The sequence below is a fragment of the Enoplosus armatus genome, chromosome 17 (assembly GCF_043641665.1).
Source record: "Enoplosus armatus isolate fEnoArm2 chromosome 17, fEnoArm2.hap1, whole genome shotgun sequence".
NCBI lineage: Eukaryota > Metazoa > Chordata > Actinopteri > Centrarchiformes > Enoplosidae > Enoplosus > Enoplosus armatus.
The window spans coordinates 19,427,177-19,433,604 of NC_092196.1; positions in this window are offsets into that span (position 1 = coordinate 19,427,177).

Consider the following 6,428-nt stretch of genomic DNA (forward strand, 5'->3'; position numbering starts at 1 on the left):
TCTCTGGCCTATAAACAAACTCTGCTCATATACTCATAAACCATGAGGGTTTGGCGGTAAAGGAGAATAGCTGAAACATCTATTTGAATGTCTGAGTACACAGCATTCTGTCTGAAGAACACCACCAAGCTGCTCCAGGACCAAGACCTGGTTCAAGTCTGGAATTAACTGGAATTATTTTGAAATTCATTTTGAAATTATGGCTTTTATGGCTATTTTAAAAACTGTGAAGCCACATATTTTACACTGCAAAAAAACCTCCATCTTACCCAGTCATTAGTTAGGGAGTCATAAAATGTCTTTGCACAAGTAAAAACTGTCACTGGGCATCAATATATGTTATTATTCTGTCTTTTTATGTTTCTAGAAAATTCCAAAAACAAGGGAAAGAAGAAGAATTATCTCAATTTATTGGGAGATTTTGTTCTTGAGTCTTGACGTAAGACAATACGGTTTTCTTTGCTTTTCAGCAGTTCGTCACTTTCATTGTGGCCTTTAGAGCATCGCACAGATCTTTCCATCATAACGTTTCCACTTTTATATCACATGGAAGACTGTACATGAAGTATTGATCTGTTATAACTGCCGGCCGAGTGACGGGTAATAATAAAAGTTCAGATTAAACAACAGGAATCTTTGAAAAGTCGGGTGAAAACCTTTAACCTTCATCAAACTGTAGGATTACATGCTTTTCTTTAAAGCGGCTATATCAATGTTTTTATCATAACAATAGATCAAATGACTCCGAGTGATGAACCCAGAGCTTTATAAGGAGTTTTGGCTCATTGTTTATCTGTCCGGCCCACAGCTTTACTGTCACAGCTGCTCAGCAGTGAGAGACGAGCTGCTCAACATAGTGGAGCATTTAGCAGCTAAAGAGACAGATATAACAAGTTCAACATATCAACTTAAAAGGTGATATGTCAATGTTGTGTTCATAACTTGTTTCTGTTGCAGGTTCAAATTCTTCAGCTTTAAAAATCTTCATAAATCCTCTGGATATTGACGCCAAATATATGTTGTCATACAACTAAAAGAAAACTGTTGTTAGTTGGATTTTCAGTTTATCAGCTGTTCTGGGATCTTTTAGTGGAGCGACATTCACATCTACACACATAAATATGTACAGGAGTTATATTTAATTAAAGGAATAATTTGATATTTTTGGGAAATAACACAAGAGGATTGATACCACTCTCATGTCTGTCTATTAAGAATAAGGCTTAGCTTAGCTTAGCAACGATTGAAGACGTGGAAACAGCTAGCCTGGCTCTGTAACGAAAGCCACCTACCAACACCTCTAAAGCTCACTCGTTAACACGTCACATCGCGTCTGTTTTCAGGCTTTATGCTAAGCTAAGCTAACAGAGAGACAGAGACTGGCATCCATCCTCTCATCTTACTGTCAGGAAGAAAGCGAATAAGCGTATTTTAAAATGTCAAACTTTTGCTTTAAAGCCTCACTGTCAGTGTTTTGGGCCCAAATCATAAAACATCTTAGAGTTACTGATCTGAGAGCAGTTAAACATCAGCAGATATGTTTTAATATGTGTAACACTGTAGAACAACACACTGCTGCAGCCCTCGTCTGAAGTCTGTCTTTTAGGGTTTTCATCCCAAATGTAAACAGTGTTTAAGTTCAAGTATATTGACACACAAAAGGTATTCCGTTTTGTAATATTTATATTGCGCAGTATTTTTGAAACTATGGAATAAATATTATTTTGACTTTGAAGACGTTGCACTTTTGTTAATGTTGCTTTCTGGTTATTGTGTCTTCATGCATAAATCCTCTCCTGTAATGTGTGTGTGTGTGTGTGTGTGTTGTTGGGTGAACAAACAAAGCAGCAGCAGGTTTTTGGAGTGAACTACATTTGCAGCTGGAATGTAAAAGTCTGGCAGGGTGGAGCAGCAGGGAAGCTGCTGGGTGTGTCGGCTGCATGGCACGCTTTAGTGGCCGCCACCAGCAGCTGTTTATAGCCGCTCTGTGGTTTCCACTAGCCAAGCACTTTCCACCGATTCCAACACAGCACCGTTCAGCCTCTGTGGCCCCCTGAGGCCACGATTAAAAACACTGTTTTATATCAGTATAAACATTTTAACACGTTACTTCAAATGTGAACAAACATCTGAGAGTTTAATTGAAGTGTAAACAAGGTACTGAGTGTGAGGCTCCCCTGCAGCTCTCTGACATAAACCTTCTTTAAAGACCAAACTTTCCTGATCGTTCAACTTTATGTTTACACTGCAGGTTTTAAACGTTCAGCATTTTTGAGGTACTTTCTACGTCTACTCCACTACATTTCAGAGGGAGATATTGTACTTTTTACTCCTCAACATTTGTCTGACAGCAGGAGTTGCTTTAAAGATAAAGATTTTACAAACAAAACGTGACCAGTTTACTGTGCTATAGATTAAACCACCCAACAGTACATAAAGTAGTTAAAATGTGTTCCACCTCCACAAGCTGTGACATCTTAAAGCATCAGTAATAACATTCCAATAATATGAACATCGCTACTGTTAGCAAGGGTGGCTAAAAACACAGTCAGACAGTTGTGTAACTTATGGACGGTCTGGCGTTGACCTGAAGTAGTGGTCACAGTTGAGGACGGGACAGTCTGCAAGCGGCAGTCTGTAGTCGTAGTACACAGTGTCCTCTGGAGGAGTTTCCTCTGGCCCTCCTCTGAAGCCACACTCCTCCAGGGAGCTCTCTGGAGGCAGGCGGGCCTCCTCTGTTGGCACTCTGCTCTGGAAAACCTCCAGCCTGGAGGTCTGGATCCCGACCCGGTCCTGGATCATCCTGATCAGCCTGAAAACTCTGCTGCTGCTCAACAAAACCACCTCAAGGTTCCCTGGATGGGCTGCAGCGGAGTCGAAGGGGATCAGCTTGACGCTCAGACGGATGAACCTGTTGGTTAAAATTTGATGTTAGATCACACAAATAAATCAATCAAATAAAGGTGGTGAAAAAAGGGTAAAAAGTACCTAGTACCTAAAATACTTGCACCACAAGACTAATACTTTAGGATCCACGTAGTTAATGAGTAAAATGTACAATATTTCCCTTTATAAGTAGTAGTAGTAGTAGTAGTAGTAGTAGTCTCCCAAAATGAACCAAATACATTTACTTAGCTACTTCCCACTTTTGAAGTATGACTGTAGTTCTATCAATAATACTGAGGTGGTGGTACAGTTTGTACTCAGACGCCGACAATATTAAAGTAAAGTACATGTACCTCAAGATTGTACATAATTACAGTACTTGAGTAAATGTATTTACACGTTACTTTCCACCTCTGCCACACACACACACAAAAAAAAACAATTATGGCAACCAGGTCAAAAAAGGCAGCAGCACTTGTCTAAAGGTGGAGGTGACGTCTCCTTTGTTTACGTAGTTGTTGAGTCTTCATGTCTCAAGTTACAGGATCTCAGTGAGATTTACTGCAGACAGCTGACGCTCTGAAATAAACGACTGCTTCTGGCGCTCTGAAATAACTCTGACTGGTTAACCTCACGCCAGGAGGTTTGGTCTGAACGTCAACTCAGCTGTGATGAGCTGCTCAGTTTGTTCCAGTTCAGCCAAAGAACAGAGACGTTCTGGGACGTATTTGATGGCTTTATTATGATTTATTATAAGTTAAAACAAGCTGCTGCTCCTTCTGTGTCTTTGTTATGTATTGCACAGCGGTGCAAGAAGTACTCAGATACTTTACTGAAGGAAAAGTACCAATACAGCAATTTAAAAATAGTCAAGTCCTGCATACAAAATCCTACTTTAGTAAAAGTACATAAGTATTATCAGCAAAAAAAGTACTAAAAGTATCAGTAAAATGTCTTCTGTGACTGATTTTATTATGCATCAGTGTTAGAACAGCATTTTACTGTTGTTGATGCTCGAGGTGGAGCTACTTTTATTTAGTTTTAGCTACTTTATATACAGTTAGCTAGTCTTAACTACTTTATATACAGTTAGCTAGTTGAACTACTTTATATACAGTTAGCTAGTCTTAACTACTTTATATACAGTTAGCTAGTTTTAACTACTTTATATAGTTAGCTAGTTTTAACTACTTTATATACAGTTAGCTAGTTTAACTACTTTATATACGTTAGCTAGTTTAAACTACTTTATATACAGTTAGCTAGTCTTAACTACTTTATATACAGTTAGCTAGTTTTAACTACTTTATATACAGTTAGCTAGTCTTAACTACTTTATATACGTTAGCTAGTTTAAACTACTTTATATACAGTTAGCTAGTCTTAACTACTTTATATACAGTTAGCTAGTTTAAACTACTTTATATACAGTTAGCTAGTCTTAACTACTTTATATATAGATAGCTAGTCTTAACTACTTTATATACGTTAGCTAGTTTGAACTACTTTATATACAGTTAGCTAGTCTTAACTACTTTATATACGTTAGCTAGTTTGAACTACTTTATATACAGTTAGCTAGTCTTAACTACTTTATATACAGTTAGCTAGTCTTAACTACTTTATATACAGTTAGCTAGTCTTAACTACTTTATATACAGTTAGCTAGTTTTAACTACTTTATATAGTTAGCTAGTTTTAACTACTTTATATACAGTTAGCTAGTTTAACTACTTTATATACGTTAGCTAGTTTAACTACTTTATATACGTTAGCTAGTTTGAATTACTTTATATACAGTTAGCTAGTTTTAACTACTTTATATACAGTTACTTGTACTTTATGTAATGCAGTAAAAAGTCCAATATTAAGTATATAAGTATAAAGTAGCATAAAATGGAAATACTCAAGTGCAAGTAACTCAAAATCTTGACATTCGTGTCTACATACTTTTCAGGGTTTAACTGATGACGAGTACTTCTTTCCAAACCGTCCTGTGACGTCTGAGTGTCGATCAGTCTGCGATGACGAAAAGAGAGAAGAACAGCCACAGTTAATAAACACAAAACACACACTCAAACAAAGGGACACAGTTTATTTTACCTCCGTCTCTGCACTTGTCTGCTCAAGTCTCGATAACTGATCGTGTTGTTGTTGTTGGTCTTCAGCAGCTGACTCAGCATGTGGAGCTGAAACTGCTGACAAGGGACGCCCAAGTTCATGAGACCTGCAGCCAGGGACACAGGGATCAATGATAATGGAGTATTTCTCAATATCAATACTTTATTCAAATGTGATGACTAATTTTTGCCTTTGAAACGACATTTAGACCATAATGGGACAAAACTCTCCTCTGAAACTCACATTAACTGTTTGAGCTGGATTTCTTAACATTTTCTTGTCTGAAAACGCTCCAAAAAAACTCTTAAATGGTGCAGACGTAAGAATATCTTATTTTAAAGCAAAAGTTCAATGGTAGACACTGAGGTTAACTCCGGTCTCTTCTAAACGCCACGTCTCAATTTCTCAATTACAGAATCTGTGGAAAACCAGTTTCTTCTTTTGCAAAGGAATTTATTTTGTTATTTTGGAAGCAAAACACTCCTCAAACATTAAGTTGTTTCTTTATTAATTCATTCTAAAGAGGCAGAACTGTGAGCATATATTTGAAGATTTTCAGGCCTTTTTCTTACATATTTGGAACATTTTTGGTTGTAAGAATTTGTGGATTTATTAAAATCTTGAGGGGATGCTGAACTGTTTCGTCCGAGTACAGAATCAGTTTTCTTTTTAAAGGTTTGTGCTCTTCAACCTGACAACCTGATATAATTTTATTCATATGTTTTAACTTGTTATTTTTAGTTATAGTTTGACCTACTGATGGCACTATATAAAAAATAAAGGGATCACCAAAGTTTTTACAATTCATCATGAACATTTCATTAACCAAATTTCATGCTAAACAGTTGTCGAGACATTTAAGCCAAAAACACTGTGAGGATTCCAGTGTAGTTTGGCAAACCTGGAAAAATGGGAATTTGCCACATACTGTCTGATTTCTTGCATTTTGAAAAGAGGTGACTCCCAATAAATCACAGTCTGTGCCTCAGAGTTATAGTCCTGCAGGTTTTGGAGCTCCTCAAACACCCTTCAGTACAAAAGTATAGTTTACTCAGAGTGCCTGAAGTTTGACAGACAAAAGGAACATTGTCCCGGTTTTGTTTCCCAGAACTGCTCTTATCTGTGAGAGGGGATAAGAAGAAATGAACCACTGCTTGCATTATCAAAAGTCTGACTCACAGTACCCTCCATAAATACTTCAGTACAACCACACTGTGGCATTTGGTTAATACTGACCCATATCTCTTTCTAATCTCTTTTTCCTTCAAGATTATCTTTATCTGACACTCACAGGGGCTGGAACAGACACTGAAGGCTGTTGTGAAAAATGACAAGAGAGTTTTCAATCTGAGCCCCCACAGATCTTAGCGTATATGCCCGTAATCACAGAAAATACTAAAATTGTTCACCAAAGAGGAAGA